Source organism: Mustela putorius, unplaced genomic scaffold, assembly GCF_011764305.1.
Source record: "Mustela putorius furo isolate JIRA1106 unplaced genomic scaffold, ASM1176430v1.1 tig00000382_pilon_pilon_pilon, whole genome shotgun sequence".
Lineage (NCBI taxonomy): Eukaryota > Metazoa > Chordata > Mammalia > Carnivora > Mustelidae > Mustela > Mustela putorius.
The window spans coordinates 1,017,440-1,039,100 of NW_025421367.1; the positions used below are offsets into that span (position 1 = coordinate 1,017,440).

At 34.5% G+C, this 21,661-nt stretch overlaps 1 protein-coding gene and 1 pseudogene across 2 annotated transcripts in view; one reads left to right on the forward strand and one right to left on the reverse strand.

Annotated features, from left to right (window-relative positions):
* Positions 1-21,661, reverse strand: part of CCSER1 (coiled-coil serine rich protein 1) — a 907,623-nt gene that overhangs the window by 712,563 nt on the left and 173,399 nt on the right. The window lies entirely within an intron of this gene.
* On the forward strand, positions 9,376-10,382 carry LOC101687990 (annotated as a pseudogene).

A 21,661-nucleotide genomic window follows, 5' to 3' on the forward strand; every position in this document is an offset into this window, starting at 1 on the left:
GCAGACATTTGATGTTAAAAAGCTTTCAGATTTAGTATTCAAATTAAATCTTGATTTTAAGTGGAATTATGTTGAGTGTAATCTAAGCTTTCACTGACACTTAACCTAACTACTATTGATATATCACATAATTATATAAAATGCCTCAAAACAAAGTGAATATAAATTTCATAATTTCATCATTGTAGATAAAGAAAAGACATCTGCATCCTGATATGAAAGATATAACTGATTAAGCTGTATAAAATCTGGATTAAATTTTAGGCATATGCACATTGTTTTAAACATAATTTATGATCACATTGTGCTTATTTATATTTATGCATAAAATTCCTTTGTTAAAGCATAACATTTCTATAAATTTTATGGAGCATTCCTTATATAACATTCTATAACAATTGTTCTAAATGGTGTTTGTTCTTTGGGCTGTTTTTCAACCTCATTATGAGCATTCCATACAGAAAGAGAAGCATGTACAAAGTCTTACAGCAGAAGATAGTGGAGTATTCAAATAAATTAAGGATGGAAAGTGTGGTAAGACAACAGAAAGAAAGAAAGAGAGTAGTATGGCACAAGACGACAAAAACAAGGAGAGTTCAGGCCATCATAGTTTACAAAGAAAAAAAAAATTAGCTCCTGATACTAAGAACAAAGATTAATCTGTCAAACAGTTTAATCAGGGAAATATAAAATTTATATTTTATAATGGTTACTTTGTCTGAAATATGGTTTGTAAGATAGAGAAAAATAGAGAGATCCTATGGGAATCTATTTATTTATTTATTTTTATTTTATGTATTTATTTATTTTATTTATTAAATAAATCCAAGAGAGAAGTTACGCTCTTAGGTTTAGAAAGATAAAGGCCCGTATGCCTTGTTCATGGTTGTACTCTCAGTGTCTTTAGCAAAGTTCAGTAAATGATTCTGTATTTGTTCCCTTTTTTATTACATGATTGAAAGTTACTCTTCCAAGCAGAATTGTGTCTTTTGTTTTACAAATTATTTAAGAGTGTCATACCGCATATTTTCAAACAGTCACCAGAAAATTGTCATCTCCTCATCCTGAGAATAACTAAAAAAGAAACTAACATTTGTCTTATAAAGTATTATGTTCAGAAAGATTAGTATCAGCATCCAAAACAAAAAAAATGTTAAAGCATTCTTTGCTTAGCACTTGCCACCACAAATTGACACATATTTCTCAAATTTTTTAATTCCAAAATATTGAAACAATGAAAAATACCTAAAATATCCATACAGTTGAAAATACAACTTGATCTCTTTTTGTTTCTTGCCCTCAACTACTTTGTCAGTAATATGGCCTTCAATGACTTCAATCTCTGTGGTTCCACCATTACATTTTTAAACATGTATTTCTATTAACTATTCTTCTTGAAAGTCAGCTTACATATAAGCACAATTTTTAAATCTATCGTTGGTAATTATCACTGGTAAAATCAAATTTGCTTCTGACAATAAACTGTCTGATAGTGCCAAAGTTTTTTTTTTTTAAGTGCCAAAAATTTTAAATGCAGAGAACATTTTTTTTTTTTTCCATCTCCCCCCACCCCTTGCATCTTTGGCAAATATACATACTATTGCGGGTGGGAATCATGGATTCTCTGGCTGGAGTTTGTCAAATGGATATTATGAGGAGACCAAATTTATAAATATTCAATATTTTATACACATAGTGAGAAAGTGTCTCACTGAATATAAACTCTTTAAAAATAAATCAGCATATCTAATACACACAAGTTCTCTTTTGAAGTTATTTTGTTCTTGTTTGGTTATATCTATTAGAATGTTCATATATACATTCATTCACATATTTATTAAGTATTTATGAAGCACAAGTTACTGGGCTTGGATGAAGGCAAATAGAAAAAGAAAATATAGCATCTATATATATGCTATAGAGAGAACCATATTAAGAAAAGTTGTATAAATAAATGCAAATAAGCATCATAAGAATTATGAAAGGAACATGTACGGAACTCAATACCTTGGGAGAAGGCCCATGAGTTAAATCCTGAAATATGTTATGAAATGGACAAAGTGTTTTTATGTAAGACTATTTTAGGCAGAAGAAGGATAAATGAATATACAGCAAAATGGCTTCAAATAATTTGGCTGGGTATGATTTTCATACATGTTGTAAAAGGGAAAATAAATATTTAGAGGTGAAGACAGAGATGAACACAACCATCCTAAAGGGTCTAATAAACAATCTGAATTTTATCTTGAATGCCTTCAAACTGTAAAAAAGTACTTGACTTTTTGTTTAAAAAAAAATCTTCTTATGATAACATTGTGAGAATATATTAGAGCAGATCAAAACTAAAGAATAGTCTAGTTTAAGAGCTACTACAGTTACTTAGATGATAAATAATAGGTAATAATTATTGCATTATCTGAAATTAGGTAATGATAGTGCCAATGAAAAGAAGACAGTTTCAAGTGCTAATTAAGAACTGTATTAATAAAACCTCATATTTAAAGAGTATGGAAAAATGACTTTGATAAGTGAACTTATCAAATAAGAGCCTCAAGAATATAGGAGAAGTCTGCAATAAAATGAAGGTGATACATTTTGAACATATTAAAAATGATATGTCTGCGGGTCATCCAGTTAAAGAAGCTCACCCGAAGATAGAGATTTTATTGTCATCAACTAAGAGTTAATAGATCACATCATTCAGGGGAAAATGCACCGAAGGAAAATACATGCCCGGACTAATTATCCCAGGAATATCACTATTTAAGGAAAACACATTAATAAATTGTGGACAAAACAAAACAAACAAACAAACAAACAAACCTAGAAAAAGAAGAAAGAACACAACGGTCTAGAGCCCCTAAAGTGTGTTTTAAGAATAAGGAGAAAATCAACAATATAAAATAACAAAAAAGAGGATGATGACGTCCACTGATAACAACAATGTGGAAATCTGAGGCATTCTTAGCAGTAGCAGTTTTCACAAAATGAAAGATTTCAGGGTCATTGGCTATGACGGGAAAAGGAGAAGTAAGGTGACAGAGGGATATTCAATGCTGTGCTTCTTTCCGTGGTGAACAACAGTCTTAATTAATGAACTTTTCCCTTCAGGAGTGGAATGACATTGAATGTAACCACATATAGATTTACATATAGGAAGTAGTGTGGCAAATGGAATGAGCTGCACTCCCAGAGTCTCTATTTTTTTTTTTTTTTGGTGGAAAGAAAGATAGGCAGTTACCTTGTGACAATCGAGGATGGGGTAAAGGGGGAAGTAGTAATACATGTTGGAAATTTACGAGGTATGGAAAGCAAGATGGTGGGAGATGGGACAACAAAGCCGGGTGGCAATAAGAACAGGACAAGTGTGGAGGCCTCATATATGCTGTGATATCAAGCCTCTCTGTTAGCACAAAAGTACTAGATCCTGAATCACTTAAATTGTTGTAACCCATTCTCCACTCAATGTGAACCTTTCTAGGTCTAAAAAAAAAATAGAAAACAAAATGTTCTTTCGGTTAACATCCTCTTTCACTTGCCTGTTATCTTAAATTCAGATCTTACACTATCTGCATTTAAAAGAAAATAATTTGCTGTCTTACTTTGCTAGTCAATAATTCATCTTGGAGCTAAAGATGAACCAGATTTCTTTGTATTTCAAGGGGAGGTAATCATGAGAAGAACAGATCAGTGCCAGCTAATTACAATTCTACCACAACCTAGGTTTTAAATTATAGCTAGATAATTGATGTAGAAGTGTTTTTTATTGCTTTCTCTATGCATATAAGTTAGACATTCTATAATAAAATATTCTGTAAGGATACTCTATGCTTCTTTCCTATCCATTAATTCTCAGTCTTATTTGATCTCCATGATTAAAGCATATTCAGGTCAAATAAATTATTCTCAAATGAGAGAGTATTTTTTAACTTTATTTAGTGTAATAATAAGTCCATTTTAGCCTAAGAAAAAAGAAACTCAGTTCTGTGTCTAAACATCCTGACAGTCAATCATAAAATGGAAAAGTTTTTACCCAGGCCATTAAATGCTAAAAGTTTACATGTAAGAAACAGGTATTTCAGATGATCATTAAAATGAAGCGATCTCCTCCTCCCCTCCAAAAGGGCATAAAATTGTCGATCCCATATGACAGCAACATTCTCAAAATTATATTCTATTTGGAAATATGCACAATTTCTCTTTTGATACATTGTAACTCTTTACAATAAAAACCCATTACTGATATTCAAGTCTTGAGCATTTTTTCAAATCATATGCTAAAATGTGTATCAAACACATATTGTAAATTCATTCAAAACTTCTTTAGCATTAAATATGTCCAATCATTTGGTTATATTTTCAATGTTCCAAGATAAATCGAATGTTCATTTTGAGAAATACCACTGGGCTGTAATGGATGAATACTACAGTTCATAATGAAATTTCAAATTAATGGAAAGTATACTCTGAATGATATTAGTATTTCCGAGACATCCATGAATCTTAAGGGAATGGTTAGAAATAAAAAAGAAGAAATCTATTAAAGTGCTCGAAATTGCCAAGTTGTAAAGTACAGAAAAGTTGGCATGTTAAATTAGTTGAATTACAGGGAGTCCAAAATTACAAACTATGCAATATGCACCCGAGCCGATTTGACAGCTTTTAATTTTTTTCATTGCTTTATAACTGCCGTAATTATAATTTCCTCTGAATCTGTAAACTATGCCAAAACGTCTGATTTCTGAATGTTTTAAACTACCACAAATTCACAAATGAAATTCAATTTGACAGAAACAATTTGAGTAATAGCGCAGCTTTCTCTGAGGACCTTTTTTTTCTTTTCTTTCTTTCTTTTTTTTTTTTTTTTAAACAAAAGCCTCTTTTGTTACACAGGAAATTTACTAGGAAAGAATAAAGGAGTAAAACTCCCCTTGCTTTGAGTGCTTGAGGATGAATGTAAATTGATATTTTAGAATAAGAAAATACAGTTGGAGCCTCACGTATTAGGATGTGTATTTTTTTTAAAAGATTTTATTTATTTATTTGACAGAGAGAGATCACAAGTAGGCAGAGAGGCAGGCAGAGAGAGAGAGAGGAGGAAGCAGACTCCCTGCCGAACAGAGAGCCCGATGTGGGACTCTATCCCAGGACCCTGAGATCATGACCTGAGCCTAAGGCAGCGGCTTAACCCACTGAGCCACCCAGGCACCCAGGATGTGTATTTTGAACCACCTGCAGTAACTCCCCTTTTGTGTGGCCACCAGAGAAATGAATACGTAATTTGCTGATTTAGAAAAAGTCTATTTTAGCATGTTCTTATTCTAGTGGCATTAAACCATTGAAAGGGGGAGGAGGAGTTACTACAAACTCATAAATCTTCATCTCCTCAATTATTCATTTCTTCTTTCTTCCATTCATTTAATATGTATTCTATGACTTCTTGGTCTTAGACTCTGTACTAGTGCCTTAGAGATGTTTCATTAAAAAAAAAAAAGAAGAAGAAGAAGAAGAAGTCCATGCCCTCAAGGATCTTTTATTTAAGTATGGGATGAGGCCAACAATAAACAAGTAAACAAATACATAATATGTAAAATGGTAATAAGTGATACAGAGAAAAAAAATTAAGCAGGGTAAAGAGGATCCAGAGGGTAAGAAAAGTGTTCTACACAGAATAGTCAGGGATGACCCAAGATAAGGTGATATTTGAGCAGAAATCCAAAAGAAATAATTAAGGAGGGTGACAGGCAAAAACCTGGAGGAAAGGTGTTCCAGGCAGCAGGAATTACAAGTACAAAAAACCAAAATGAGAAATTGCTTGACGAGTTAGAGAAAAATCAGAGAGGCTAGAGTGGCTAGCAGAGTAATAAGTAAAAGACACAGTAGCAAAAAATAATTATAAAGTGAAATCAAGGAACAAGGTCATTTAGGGAAACTTAGGCCAGTGTAAGTCCTTTGCTTTTTCTTTGGGTAAGTGGGAAACCAGTGGAAAATGTTATGAACACACAGAACACAATTTAATTTAGTTATAGAGGATCACTCTAGCAACATGAAGAAAACAAGACTACAGGTGAGCAAGAAGAGAACAGATAGAAGGAGAACAGTTGGGAGGCTATTGCAATAATCTAGCCAAAAAGGTAAGTTAGAAATATGGTAGTGTTTCCAAACATGTAAATGATGAAAACTGGTCAGATTCTGTATGTCACATAAATTATATACACGCACACATATATGTGTGTGTGTGTATATATATATGTATATATGGTATATATGTATATAAATATATAAAATATGTATAATATTTATATATATATTATATTATATATATAAAATTTAAAAAAAGAATTTGTGAATGAAATTTCTCACAAGAGGAATATGGACAAGGATGACTTTAAGATTTTTGTCATGAGTAACCAGAGAAAAGTAGGGTATACTAGTCTGGAGCTCTAGAGAAGGAAAAGGATTCTTCTCCCCCAAAGGATTGTTATAAACTATGTTAATATATAAACCGTGTATTATGAAAAGTTACAACAAACATTTTTTTAAAGATTTATTTATTTTAGGAGAGAGAGAGAGTGTGTGTGCAGGGGGTTGGGACAGAGGGAAAGGGAGACAGAATTTCAAGCAGACTGAGCATGGAGCCTGATGCAGGGCTGTATCTCGTGACCCTAAGATCAATACCTGAACTGAAACCAAGAGTCTGGCACTTAACTGACTACGCCACCCAGGAGCCCTAGCAAACATTTCAAATCTAGGAAGCACATGGATGCACATGGTTTATTTATTTATTCAATAGACACTGCTTTTACTCAGGACTCCTGAAGAAACTATATTACATACCAGGAATATATAGTCTACAAACTGAAAATCACTATACTATCTTATTTTATTACTTTATGTGGTTAGTCCTAGAGCATGTTATGATGTAAATACAATAATACGATGTATACCTCATGTGGAATATCTGCTTATCAGTGAACATAGGTATAACAGGAGAGCCTTTGTCACTGTCATAGTTCACTGTATTTCATTGTAAATGGAGTACAGAACCAGAAAGTAGTCAATTAAGTTAAATTCAACAAACATTCCTTGACTCAGTACTATGCTTAAAGATAAAACAATAAACAAAGCTCAAGTCTTCGGAAGGTAATTGGAATGAAATATTTTTATTTTCTTACAAAAGATGGCATATTTTTATATTTTGATTACCTTTCCTGTGTAAGGTATAACAGAATGAAAATAGAAAGTTGCTGTTTTGAACTAGACACTAGTGGTAGGTCTGGGTGGCTCAGTCAGTTGAGCATCTGCCTTCAGGTTAGGTCATGATCCTGGGGTCAAGTCCTATACTGCGCTCCCTGCTCAGTGGAGAGTCTGCTTCTCCTCCCTCTGCCACTTCCCCAGCTCATACTCACTCTATTAACCAAGATGCCAATATAATTGCAGACTTTTTAAAAGCAGGAAGAAAAGAACGTAAGGTAGATAAAAAGCAATGAAAAAAAAAAAGGAAAATACAATCAGAAAATAACTTGAAAAGCATAGGTAAAATCTTCTTAAATTGATTAGCTTACATTCCTGATAATTGGAAGCATACTCAGACCTCCAAATTTCAATACTTGGCTTTTGCTATGTCCATTATTATAAGAACCCTGTATGATCTTATAAAAATAGAGAAAACTTAATGCATCATAAACAAGAATTAATGGTGAAAACTTCTAAAAATAGAGTGCAACAGCATCTCCATTAAGGAGTAAGTAGCATTTAAAAAAAAGTATACACATATTTTGAGATATTTTAATCTCCTGATGTTAAAAAGGAAAACTAAGGGTTCCATTAAGACTAAGTTATTCAATCATTACATACTTGTTGAATATACCATAATTTCCAGGCACTATTATTCTTGCTGAGGGCACAGTAGTGATCATGAAATGAAATCATTATGTTCACCAGGTCTATAGTCCAGTGTGGGAGAAGACTGTCAATCAAATAATACCACTAATAAATGTATAATCATAAACTGAGATAAGGGTACTAAAGAAAAGGAATAAAGTTCTACAGAAGTCTGTCAGATAGTAATTACAAAGTAAGATGATACAGCTTATAGCTAAAACCTAATAGAGAGTTTTCTTGTGTAACTGATTATCATGAGAAGGGTTTGCTATTCAGAGTGAACCTTGGAGTTTTAATGCTTAAAATAACTGAAGAATTCTAAGTAATGCTTAATCAGCTAATCTAGATATATAGTATCAGTGAATAATCAGTGCTTTCTGAAGCTCACAGTGTCAGGTTTGAAAAGAATTCAACTACCAAAAACTCAAGCTCTAAAATCAAGAGCATTCATTTCCTCTTCCTTTAAAGTAGGGACCAAAAGCATGGACTCCAGCAGTGCCTGGGTGCCTCAGTCTGCTAAGTACATGGCTCTTGACTTTGGCTCAGATCCTGATCTCTGGGTTGTGAGATGGAGCTCCAAGGCTGGCATCATGCTTCAGGCGGAGTCTGCTTGGGATTCTCTCTCCCTCTGATGAAGGACAGTCAGAAGAAAGTGGGCAGGGACAAGGGACCCTGCCCAAAGAGGAAACCAAACTTGAAAGAATTCTACACCAACCTGAAAGGAGCCCTCCACCCTTCCCCACCGTACAGGTATATGAGTTCATGGACAAAATCCTGATTGGGTGTCAGGCCCATGGAGAGTTAATCAGATTAAAATGGCCTACCAACAAGCCAATAAAAACCCCTAGGTTTAGAAACTCTGGTGACAACTCTCCCAGGCCCCTTCCCTCTTTGGGACCTTTGTACTATTGCTCAATAAACTTTGCTTTGCTGCCCACCACACTTTGTCTGGTCTATCTCTTCATTCTTCCAAGCAGCATGATCAAGAACCACAGGCACTGAAGGAAATGAAATCCTACAGCACCTCTCCCTCCCCCCCTCCTCTTGCTCCTCAAGCTCTCTTTCTCTAAAATATATAAATAAATCTTTAAAAATAAACAGATACATAAACAAACAAACTAATTGCTAGCATGGACCCTGGAGTCAGGTTTTCCAGGCTCATTCTTACAGTTACTACTTTATGACTTGTTACTTAATGCTACTCACTGTTTCTGTACTTCCGTTTCCATATCTGTAAAACTGTGAAGTTATTTTTACCAAACCTCATAGGCTATCAGTAAATGAGCAATACAGTATAAACTACCAGTGTAACAGAAAATCAAAGTAGAAGTTTAAATCAGTAAAGGCTAGAATATTCAACGAGAGTTTTACAAGGGAAAGAAGACTTAAATTAGACATGTATTAAGAAGTAGGAAGGCCTCTAGCTGCCATCTTGCGTCCCCGCGTGTGTGCACCTAATCTCAGCTGGTCCGCCCGAGACCCCCTGAGCGCCAACCCTAGTCCCCCATGCGGTCCCATTTCCACTCCAACAAGATGAAAGAAACTATCATGAACCATGAGAAACTCACCAAACTGCAAGCACAAGTGCGCATTGGTGGGAAAGGAACTGCTCGCCAAAAGAAGAAGGTGGGTTCATAGAACAGCTACAGCAGATGATAAAAAACTTCAGTTCTCCTTAAAGAAGTTAGGGATATGGGACGCCTGGGTGGCTCAGTTGGTTAAGCAGCTGCTTTCGGCTCAGGTCATGATCCCAGCATTCGGGGATCTAGTCCCACATCAGGCTCCTTGCTCAGCAGGGAGCCTGCTTCTCCCTCTGCTTCTGCCTACCACTCTGTCTGCCTGTGCTCGGGCGCGCTCTCTCTAACAAATAAATAAATAAAACCTTTAAAAAAAAAAAAAGAAGTTAGGGGTAAACAATATCTCTGGTATTGAAGAAGTGAATATGTTCACAAACCAAGGAACAGTGATCCACTTTAACAACCCCAAAGTTCAGGCATCGCTGGCAGCGAACACTTTCACCATTACAGGCCATGCTGAGACAAAGCAGCTGACAGAAATGCTACCCAGTATCTTAAACCAACTTGGTGCAGACAGTCTGACTAGTTTAAGAAGACTGGCTGAAGCTCTGCCCAAACAATCTGTGGATGGAAAAGCACCACTTGCTACCGGAGAGGATGATGATGATGAAGTTCCAGATCTTGTGGAGAATTTTGATGAAGCTTCCATGAATGAAGCAAACTGAATTGAGTCAACTTCTGAAGAAGATAAAACTTAAAGAAGTTACTGGGAGCTGCTATTTTATATTATGACTGCTTTTTAAAATTTTGTTCATGGATCTGATAAAATCTAGATCTCTAATATTTTTAAGCCCAAGCCCCTTGGACACTGCAGCTCTTTTAAGTTTTTGCTCATACACAGTTCATTCTTTGCAGCTTATTAAGCTGAAGAAGCCTGGGAATAAAGTTTGAAACAAGATTAATAAAGTTCTTTGCCTAGGATACGGTTTTACTTTTTATTTCATTAACACTGATTTGTACATGGAAAGCAAAGTTGTTTATAGAAAGCTAATCATGGCATGTAATATGGCTGGTAATCTTTGGTGAAATTTGATTAAAGATTTTAAATGGCCGTATAATATTAAAAAAAAAAAAAAAAGAAGAAGTAGGAAAGCGTTAAGTGAAGAGGAAGGTATCAGACATGTGAATGGGAGGATAACAAGATGAGCCAAATTCCAGAACTGGACGTGAACACGACATGTTTGAAGAATAATGAGAGAAGAGGAGTTTCACAAAAATTAAGTATGAATATCAGCAGAATCATTTATCTGGAGTATGAAAAGTTCACTGAGATTATTTCAGATACCACATTTAGTTTAGTTCAGGAAAAGGGAAGTACCCTTTTCCAGCCACTTGTCTCTGGGAAGCTCACTGTACTTACAAAGCAAAATACTGTAAAAGATAGAGATCCAGATCTCAGAGCCCAGTGGTCTTCTATTGAACCAGACAATGAAGAATTTGGAAAAACATCAGAACATGCCCCTGTCTTTGCTATTTTTTTTTAATTTGGGGGGAAAATAGTTATTTTTCATAAAATTATTTTATTTAACATATAATGGCTTTAGTGCTATTATATTTTTCAAATATCTGTTTCAATTACTAATGAAGTAAGTAATAATTGATGCAATGTACAAAAACAAAAGCTATTCCAGGTCCTTAACAATTTTTAAGAGTTCCCCCAGCTGCTAGGTTTGGACAACAGACAGCTTTCAACTGAATCCCTCTTCAGAGCTTGGCCTCAACTCTCAGCCTTTGCTGCTTTGCCAAAGCAGATCATAACCCCTTCTTAGGGCAGCCTGCATCAATCGGTCAAATGTGAAAGTACAGAGATTGCTTCCAATTGCATCAATTTCGGACAAACAGGAAGGACCATCTCAGCCTGAGAGGTCACTATAGGGTCAGCTAAGGCTCTGCTGTAGTGCATCATAGTGCAACTTATCCTTACACCCAGTCCTGCTTCCTTCATTCTGCACCCCTGTATTGTATGAATGGAGATTTCTGTGATTTGTCCTGCAAAATGACCACCCTGACCTGCACATACCAGGCAGGCTAAAGAATGTTATTTGTGAGACTTGTCCTGCGTAAGTGATCTTAGGAGCCTGATTAGTTGACACTGGCTGGCCTTAAAGTCAGAACTGGCCCTTCTGTTCTAGAGGCCAAGAGCTATAAATCTTGCTTTCCATCCCCTCCTGCTCCAGGCTGGGCTGGTCCCCGAGAATGGAATCTGGGAGGGGAGGCAAGCACACCTAGCCCAGGCTCCTTGAAGGTGTAGACGAAGTAACATAATGCGGCTCACTCAACTCGCACGTAGGCAAACAAATGTTTGACTTCAGACCCCGTCATTTGCCCTATAAGATGGCCCTTATGGGGATGGTCAATTGGAAGTCTCACCTGAAGGGAGGACACTCCACTGGGGACTCCAGCTGGGCTGTCTCCACGGGGCTTCCCCAGGTAATGAGATTGGATGTTGTTAAGTACCTGATTTGACATAACTTTTTGTCTTTTGCTCCTTTACTGCTTACCACTGCCCTCATCTGGGTGCAGATTTCCCCTCCCTTCTTTCTGCTTCTAGTACATTTTTATAATATCAATAAAGTAGTTGTCCCCCCTTCAAAACTGAGAGTATGGCTGCTATGAAACTTTTCTTCAGAATACTCCTCATAGGTACAGTCCATGAGAGGGCCATTGGTAACTGGAATGATTAGAATGCTACAAACAAAATCAGTCAAGAGATGGGTTCCTTGTGAAAGCCAGACAAGACTGTCTCAGTATCAGTTCGAACTGAAAGACCACGTTTTCCAGGTATAGGGTCTTCTGGTAGGAAGAGTCTCAAGGACCTCCTTGTATTTAGTATTTTAACTTCACATCTTTCAGTTTAAAGCTCTGAACAACCAATAGGGCGATTTTATTACTATACTAGAAAACCCTGGCTTACAGCCTTGGCTGCTGGGTTGGCTTCTGGGAGGCCCACCGCTGCTCAAGGCTGCTGGCTACCATAGCTGAATGTTTATTCTAACAATGCTGATTTGAAGTGGTGCTTTGAGATCTGGAAAGCTGGCCTTCACTATAATGGTCTTCCTCTCACATTCACAAACACCAGGAGCTTCATTTGGCTGGTAATGTTTTCTTGACACATACCCCAGTTTTAATTTAAACTCGATTTTAATTTTCACAACCACTCTGTGAAAAGGTACTAAAAGTATAGGGTTTTAAGCTCAGAGATGTCAAAATAAATCCAGATCTTTTAATTCCAAGTTCTATTTTCTTTCCACTTTCTCTCATTTCCTGAGCTGAGCATTACACATGTCTAGCATTTTACTACACTGTATCAATAAACAATCTATAACTTGCTTACTTTTGATTTTAGCCTTGGAGCCACAATAAATATCAGTTATAGCTGTTGATGATGAATGCAAAAGTTGGACTTATTATTGAGGGTATTTACAATAAATCTTATACAAAAAAATAATAACCTCCAAATTCACTTGTTTTATCCATATGTATTTCCACACACTGGACCGACTTCAGCAAAGTGCACACACACATATCATCAGAAATGACTACTTTCCTGACAATCTGAGCAAAGTAAACTCCTCTGCTCAATATCTCTGCTCAAAGACATGAATCTAGGGGACATATCCTGAAGGATAGGAACCAGAATGATGTCATTCTTCTTGCATAATGATATGGGCAATAAGAAATTTACAGATTTTTTTTCAAAGTCTTTAACAGGCTATTGTAATTCTTACTTAAAACCAACTATTTAAAATTAACTCCAAGAACTGAGATAAACACTGGCTGAGATTAGCCATATTGAACCAATGAAAGCAGAATCGTTAGTTTAATTTGGTCGTAAGTGTTTTTAACTCATTTTATATTTTCTTATATGACACACATGGAATCCTAAATTTGTAATCTGGAATATCACTTCCCATATCAGTTATCATAAGGAGAAATCTTTAACCAAATCTACACAACTAAAATAAATAATTTTACTTTTGGCTTCAGGCCCTCTAACTCAGTAACACCTCTCAGTTAAATTAATCAAGCCAATAGACAAAATAATCATTTAGTGAAAGGTCTATGTTTGGAGCCAAAAATCTCTTAGAAGGAAACAAAATACGTAATTTTCAACTTAAAGAAATTCCAGAATCTAATATGCAAGAATATATTAGTATCACTCTACTCAGGGTGCAGATTATGTGTGATTTATGCCATTTACCAGTGGATATTTTCGCTAAAAAAGACTATAAATAGTCCTTTATCTGATATGTCGTTTGCAAATATCTTCTCCCATTCTGTCAGTTGTCTTTTGATTTTGTTAACTGTTTCCTTTGCTGTGCAAAAGCTTTTGATCTTGATAGAGCGTACCATGCTTAGCGAAATAAGTCAAGCAGAGAAAGACAACTATCATATGATCTCCCTGATATGAGGAAGTGGTGATGCAACATGGGGGCTTAAGTGGGTAGGAGAAGAATAAATGAAACAAGATGGGATTGGGAGGGAGACAAACCATAAGTGACTCTTAATCACAAAACAAACTGAGGGTTGCTGGGGGGAGGGGGTTTGGGAGAAGGGGGTGGGATTATGGACATTGGGGAGGGTATGTGCTTTGATGAGTGCTGTGAAGTGTGTAAACCTGGTGATTCACAGACCTGTACCCCTGGGGATAAAAATATATGTTTATAAAAAATTTTTTTAAAAAAGACTATAAATAGGATAGAGAAAATAGTAAGGTTCTGCATATTGAAAGAACTTATAGATTTTATGCCTATTTTTTAAATGCCATAAATACTTCTAAAAAGCTTTAAATATCTGACAGACTAGAATTGTGTACAGCATCAGAGAACTAGATACAAACTTGAAGAAGACAGAATTTAGTTCAATAAGAAAAAGGGAATTTTAAGGACAACAGCCATTTAATAAAAGTGCAAATACTCTCTGGAAAACAATATGGAATTTCCTCAAGAAGTTAAAAATAGAACTACCCTACGACATGGCAATTGCGCTACCAAGTATTTACCCAAAGGATACAGAAATACTGATTTGAAGGGAGACATGCATTCCAATGTTTATAGCAGCATTATCAACAACAGCCAAATTATGGAACAAGTACAAATGTCCTCTGACTGATGAATGGATAAAGCAGATTTGGAGTGTGTGTGTGTGTGTGTGTGTGTGTACACTCAGTCATAAAAATGAATGAGATCTTGTCATTTGCAACAATGTGGGTGAAGCTAAGAGTGCATTATGCTAAGTGAGATAAAAAAGTCCGAGAAAGCCAAATACCGTATGGTATTACTCAGACTCAGAATTTAAGAAACAAATTAAATGTTTGTTTAATTTGTTAAAATTAAACTATAATTTTAATTTAGTTAAAATTAAATAAACTATAGAGAATAAAAGGAGTGGAGCGCAGGGAGGTGGGTAGGGCGATGGGTTAAATAAGTGATGGGTATTAAGGCAGGCACTTGTGATGAGCACTGGATGTATGTAAGTGATGAATCATTAAATTCTACCCATTAAAGCTAATATTACACTATATGCTAACTAACTGGAATTAAAAAAAAAAAACTTGGAAGAAAAAAAAATCAATCAATCAATAAAAGTACAGAGAGCTCTTACAGAATCTTCTTAGAGTTGTAAACATGAAATAATAGTCCTCACATGAAAAGGGACCATGTAAACCATGATACATAATAAAATCCCAATAAACATAAACTTCCCAATTTCCCTATCCCTGAATATGAACTAATTTATGGAATAAATTGATACGGTTGAAAAAAAGAGAAGGGAAAAGTTATAAAATGTTTAATTATGAAAATTATAGGTAAAATAGTCATAAAAAGCACTCCTCGTGCTTAAAAAATTTTTCCTGATGTTTTAAGGCATCAGGAAAAACATATGAACGCACCCTAAGAATAAATATTTGAAAATAATAATTATCTGCAAGCTTATATATAATCATTACATCCTCCTTATTTTCAGACACGATTGTTTGTATTTCTCATTTCTAACCCACCCATCATTAATTACCTCGTTTGGTGTCTTCAAGTTCACTCCCTGAACTGGTTAAGAAAATGATTCAGAAAAAGTGTGGCACTTCCTTTTCTATCAATTAAGAAGCCTAGGTGACAGTTAATTTTTCTTTCTTAATCATGGCACATCATTTTGATTAAAGGAGAATCATGCAATCAGCTCAAACAGATTGCATCTCTGGTCCCTTGTTCCTCATGTCTACCACATTTATTAAAATAAAAATGCACTCTGAAGAAGGTAGCAGATTCCAGAATGAGACACAGAAAAAACAAAACAAAATAACTCTGTGAATTTCAATGCAATACGAGTATCAATCCCTACATTCACAAGGACCACTTAACCAACGACCACTTGCTACAAGTAAGATTTTCTGTTTCTATAAATTGCTCTTATTACCTTATGTCACTTTTCACACTACCCCGTGCACAAAGTTACATGGATATTATACAAGTTGGCAGTTTAGATAACGATTATGAAAAAACTGGCCTGCTTAGGAAATGGATTGTTCATAAATTAGGCTGTGTGACTTCAATAGCTAATAAATTATGGTACTTTATGACTGAGTATAATTATATACTTTATAATGTGAAAAAGGTAAACCAATTGCCAAGTAAAGAAAAATAGCTAAAATTAGCATAACTCAGTGCTTTACTTTCTCCTGGGAGTATCTTTATCGTTATTCCCCATAAAAGATTTAATTGGTAAGTTAATAATTATTCAGTAATCATTCACTAATGGACATATTTTAATTATACAATTTTAAGAAACAAGCAAAAGTAAAACTTAATACATAACTGGATGAGTAAAATAGAAGCAGTGATGAAATGCTGAGAATTTAATTTAGAAGTCTCTCAACCAAATTGGAATATAAAAATTTAACCTCAAATATCAACAAAAAAAGTAATATTCTATTTTGCATTCATACAATAATAAAAAACATTCGTTTTTTCATGTAAGGTATTTATCCCTATAACCTACAACCACTTACTGAATTCAATTAATCCATTTAAAATTACGTGGATAATAATACTAAAAAGCACACATATTCATTGCACTATCCTACTTAAAACTTCCTACAAAATTCTGTTATACAATACGTAACTCTCTCTGACTAGCTCTGCCTTATGTCTCTCCCCCTATCAGATTCCACCTTCAATTCAAAATTCCTGGCCTCACATATATGTTTTATGCATTGATGGAATTACTCATGAATTGCTCTAAGTCTAAATTTTTGTTCTCTTGTGCTCACTTAATGGATGTATTAAGTACCATTATCCAAAACTTAGAAACAAGGCCAAAAAGATGACTACACACTAAACTATTTTTAAAATGCTCTGCCAAGAATTACTGAATTCTGTAGAACATTACAGTATTATTTCATTTTGCTATTTACTATTACTATTAATTAAGGGCTGCAGCTAAGTGAAGTCACATGGTAACTTGTAGATTTGCATCCAGTAAAGATACAAATGTTCTTGCTGATAATGGATTATTGCCCTGTAGAACATTAGCTGTTCTTCTATTCAATTTTGTAATCTTATTCTAACATTATCTTATTAAATTTCTATAAATACCTAATTTCTAATGCTTTTTAAAGAATTTACTAATTTCTCTTAGTTAGTTGAGTAAATCTTTGATTCTTGCCCCATCTATATTTGTATAAACTTTTAAACTTTCTGAAATGTTTTAAACTTTTGGAAAATTGTACCTTTAGATAACCCACTGAGATATCCTAGTGGACTCACGTGCCAGAATCGATTAAACTGCATTGTTAGAGAATTCACTTCACAGTCTGTTTGAGGCCAAGCATGTCCTGTCTTGGATACCAAAGTGATTCCCAAGTGACAACAGTATTTTACCTTTGCTGACTCTGTTTTTCTGGTTTTTTTTTTCTTTCTCCTGGTTTTATAATGGATTTGTTTTGTTTGGTTGGTCGGTTTGGTTCCTTTTGTTTGTTTTTGCTTCTAACAAATTCTGTTTTTTCTTTCTTATCTAACTCCTGCTGAGTCTGTCTGGTCTCAAACCACTAAGCCAGATACAACTATATAGTTGAGAAAGCACCCTATGTTAAGTCATAGCTTCAGCTATGCTCCTTTCTACACCCAAGTGAGGAACTAGTAACCAATGGACCTAAGCCAGTTTCAACAACATGGTCTAGGAAGCCCCTGTGTATATGTGAGCCCCTGAGTATAGTTTTATATGATCAATAAATCCTTATTTGTGAGGCATCTAATTTAATGGTCTGACCATTTACTATCTCCACTGATGCTGGAGATCTAGTATCTCCTGAAAAGAGACAACAGAAAATCTGACTTATTAAGAGTTTTTGTCTGTGGAGTTAAGAGCTCAAATTAATTAAAATTGTGTGCCCACTGAAAAGGAGGGCAACTCTTTGAGATCTGGATAAAGGTAAATCAGAAGTCAGGTTCTCAAAAAATAGGGTCTCAGAGTCTCATGGAAAGAACTGCACTGTTAAATATAGCTAATCTCTGGAAGGACAGGGACCTTAACAAATTTTGGAGACCTCAGAAGAAAGGAATTTGCCAAATTTATAGTTACTACAAGTGATATCTAATGGAGAAGCAGGTTAGAATTTCTAGTCTAGAAATTTCTAGAAAGCAAATAAAAGCTTTAAAAGATCTAGTCCTACATTTCTTAATGACAGTTCTAGATAGCAGTTACTCTGTACCCTAAGCTCAAGGAGGAACACAAATTAACTAACATCTCCTACTGCATGAATGCAAATAGTAAGTCCATTAAAAAAAAAAAAAAAAAACCACCAGGATCAGCCTTTTTACTGAGATCAATAATCTTAATATAATAATTATATCATAAATATGGTATAGTAATGTTTATAATATGGTAGCATACAATACTATGTTACAGTACTCTTTGGAAAAATACTTGAGATCTAAGAGAGCAATGTTAAGAAAAAGATATCCAAATATTAGGAATAAGGCCAAGAGGATGATTGCATGTCTTGTTAATGTCTATTGGAAGATTAAATAATTCTCAAGGGGACTGTCCTGATTTTGATTTTGTCATCTGCTGTTAATCAAGGGCACAGACTCTGTGAAGTTACATGTTAATAAGCAGATTTGTGCCCAATAGAGATACAAATGTTTTTGTAAAAAAGAGCTTATTGCACTATAAGACATTAATCAGGTTTATAATCACAGTATTATTCTAATATTTCTTTATTAAACTTCCTATAAATAACCTGTTCCTCAGATATCATTTGAATAGCTCTAATTTTCACTGGTTCCCTGACAGATTAATTAGAACAAATCTTTGACCTGTGTACAAAAGTCATATTTTTTAAAATTATCATTTTATAGCAGCTATTTAAGACACTACTTATTTTATGAAACCTTTTGTGAACACTCAAGAATTTACTCATTTGTGCCACTATCCTACTGTAATAATTTACTTATTGTCTATTTTGTTTTGCTATACCTAAGAGCCCTGGTGACCTAGACCCTGTTGATATTTTTGCTCCATTTCCACAGCTTCAAAAAATCAATTACATAAACATCAATTAATAAATGATAACTAAATACACGAATAAGGTAATTAATAAACTTAAAGCTGAATTTTATTTATTTCTTCATTGCAAAATAATCTGGGTTTCTCTTACTTGAATCTTTGTGCTACCTTACCAATAATTAAGAGCCAATTATATCCCCTCACTTCTATTTTTCTGAGTTGTTAATGGACTGCTCACTATTTGACACAACTTAGATCTGTAATAGTCAGATTCCAGAACCAGTAATTTCTGTCCTATTCTAGTTAGGTGTACTTGCAAGTAAGGAACCTGTATTTTTTAAATGTAAGAACTCCAACACCCTCACAGAAGATCTAGATTGTTTTTAAAGCAGTATTTTCTTGTTCTTAAATATTACATAATTAAGTCTCCATAAATAAAGAGACCTCCTCCTCCTGCTCACCATGACATCTGCTTGCCTTTCAAACAGTACCTAACACTTGTTGGACGCACAGCTGGCACTGAGCTCAGCTGAGAATTCATATTGCTCAGCTAGTAAGTCCATTTAACAGAACTATCTTCTGAATTTTTCTTCAGTTTGGGCTGCTGTACTATAAGCAACTTGATTGTGATTTTATTATGCAATTCTGTGGTTTTTTAAGTATTTTTAAAAGTATTTCTTAATGAAGATTTTGTATAATGCTTTACTGAAATAGACTTGCTTATTGAACCAGAATAATTTGCTATTTTATCTTGAAAGAATTATTATTTTTACATATAGGAACTTTTAGAAAAGCCACTGTGTCAAAATGGGGAAATCATTTTATGTTGTTCTTTTGTATGAATAAAACCAATTTCTGTAAAAATCACTTGTACGGGTCAATATTCTGATTTCCTTAAAATTACCTAATGGTCTACTTACAACAACTAGGGAAGAATCATGAAAAGCTGGAGATTTTAGTACTTTTATGTTCAACTCCACTGCACTGAATCAAAACACAGAAAACAAAACTATATACTGAACAACAGAGGTTTATCTTTGAACTTCTTTACTTAACAGACCTTACAGGCTTCCAACTGTGTAACAGTAAGTTCCCTTCAAGAAATCATAATATCACTTCATAAAAGTTAATGGTGCCCCAACTCCCTTTTGTTATGCAGGACTTCCTAGAGAGATGAATGCTCCTGGGAAAAAGCATGCATTAACAGTTCCTTTATCTTTCTCTAAATGTAAACCCAGCACTTCAGTTCTTGTTGCTCAGCTATAGCAACTTCCAGTGGACTGCTGGGTCAAGTTAAATCTCTAAGATCAGGGTACCCACTTGGTTCAGTGAGAGTTTCTATGTACTGTTATTATTAATAAAAAAATAAAAGAAAGAGAATCACTGTGATTCATGAACCATAGCTAAGTGGCTGATCTTCTTTTCACTGAAAATCACTATTTATATTAATGTATCTGCATTTCTTTGGAACATAAACCTACTGAAAGGAACAGCATGCTGAGATATACTGTCTCACCCGGACTAGTTCCTGATACATGATATGAATTATCTGACACCTGCTTGCCTCCCATTCAAATCCATACCGTCTAAATATTCAAGCTAAAAACCTTACTGGGGGGTGTATTCTTCCAAAAGAATGAAGAAGTAAAACAGACAAGAGCAAAAACTTCAGTGTGTTACAGTTGTCTCACGGAAGTTTAAAAATCTTAAATTATGACCAGACAGACAAGTACTATTACTAAATACACTACAGTTCAAAATTTGTTTTGAGGTAAATAAGGTACTTTATAAATAGCTACTTTTTTAACATAATTTTTAAGTCTTTGACATCTTTGATATCAGTGTATATTACCATTTTGGATAACATTATCTTGCAATTTATCAGAAGGTACTTTTAAAGTAGTAATTATCAAATTATAATGTGATTAATTATATGTGCCCACATGGATGTTCACAGCAGTTAAACTTGTTTTTTATTTATAAAAACAAAGGATGCAAATTAAATTTCTTTGTAAATAGCCAGGACAGCATCTTTAGGGCAGATGCTTTTTTCTTAATTTCACCATCAAGAAATAACTAGACTGAGTAAACTTTCTAATTCAAGTGTACAAAAATGTAGTAAAATATGCAAATCTTAAATGTATCTACTATTTTTTTCTAAGCAACATAAATTGATTTTGAAAATGTAATCCATTTCCAAAAACTAACCAAATGCGAAACCAGGTAAAAAGATTATTCTAATAAAGCAATAACATATAAAAAACTTTTTTTTTAAGATTTTATTTATTTATTTGACAGACAGAGATCACAAGTAGGCAGAGAAGCTGGCAGAGAGAGAGAGAGAGGAGGAAGCAGGCTCCCTGCTGAGCAGAGAGCCTGATGTGAGGCTCTATCTCAGGACCCAGGGATCATGACCTGAGCCGAAGGCAGAGGCTTAACCCACTGAGCCATCCAGGTGCTCCTAAAGAACTTTTTAAGGGCTGTTTTTGTTGTGGCTTAAAAAGCCAACTCAACACCATTGTAAGATATATTTTAAATGTGAGTTTGGCTTTTAAAATATTTTTTTTTCTAAATGACTATTTTAAAAGGCATTATTATTATTATTATTATTATTGGTTTCTTGCTTGGTCTTTGTTATTAATAAAAATGCAGTATCATTCACATCAGTATAGTACCTTAAAATTTGCAGAAACTTT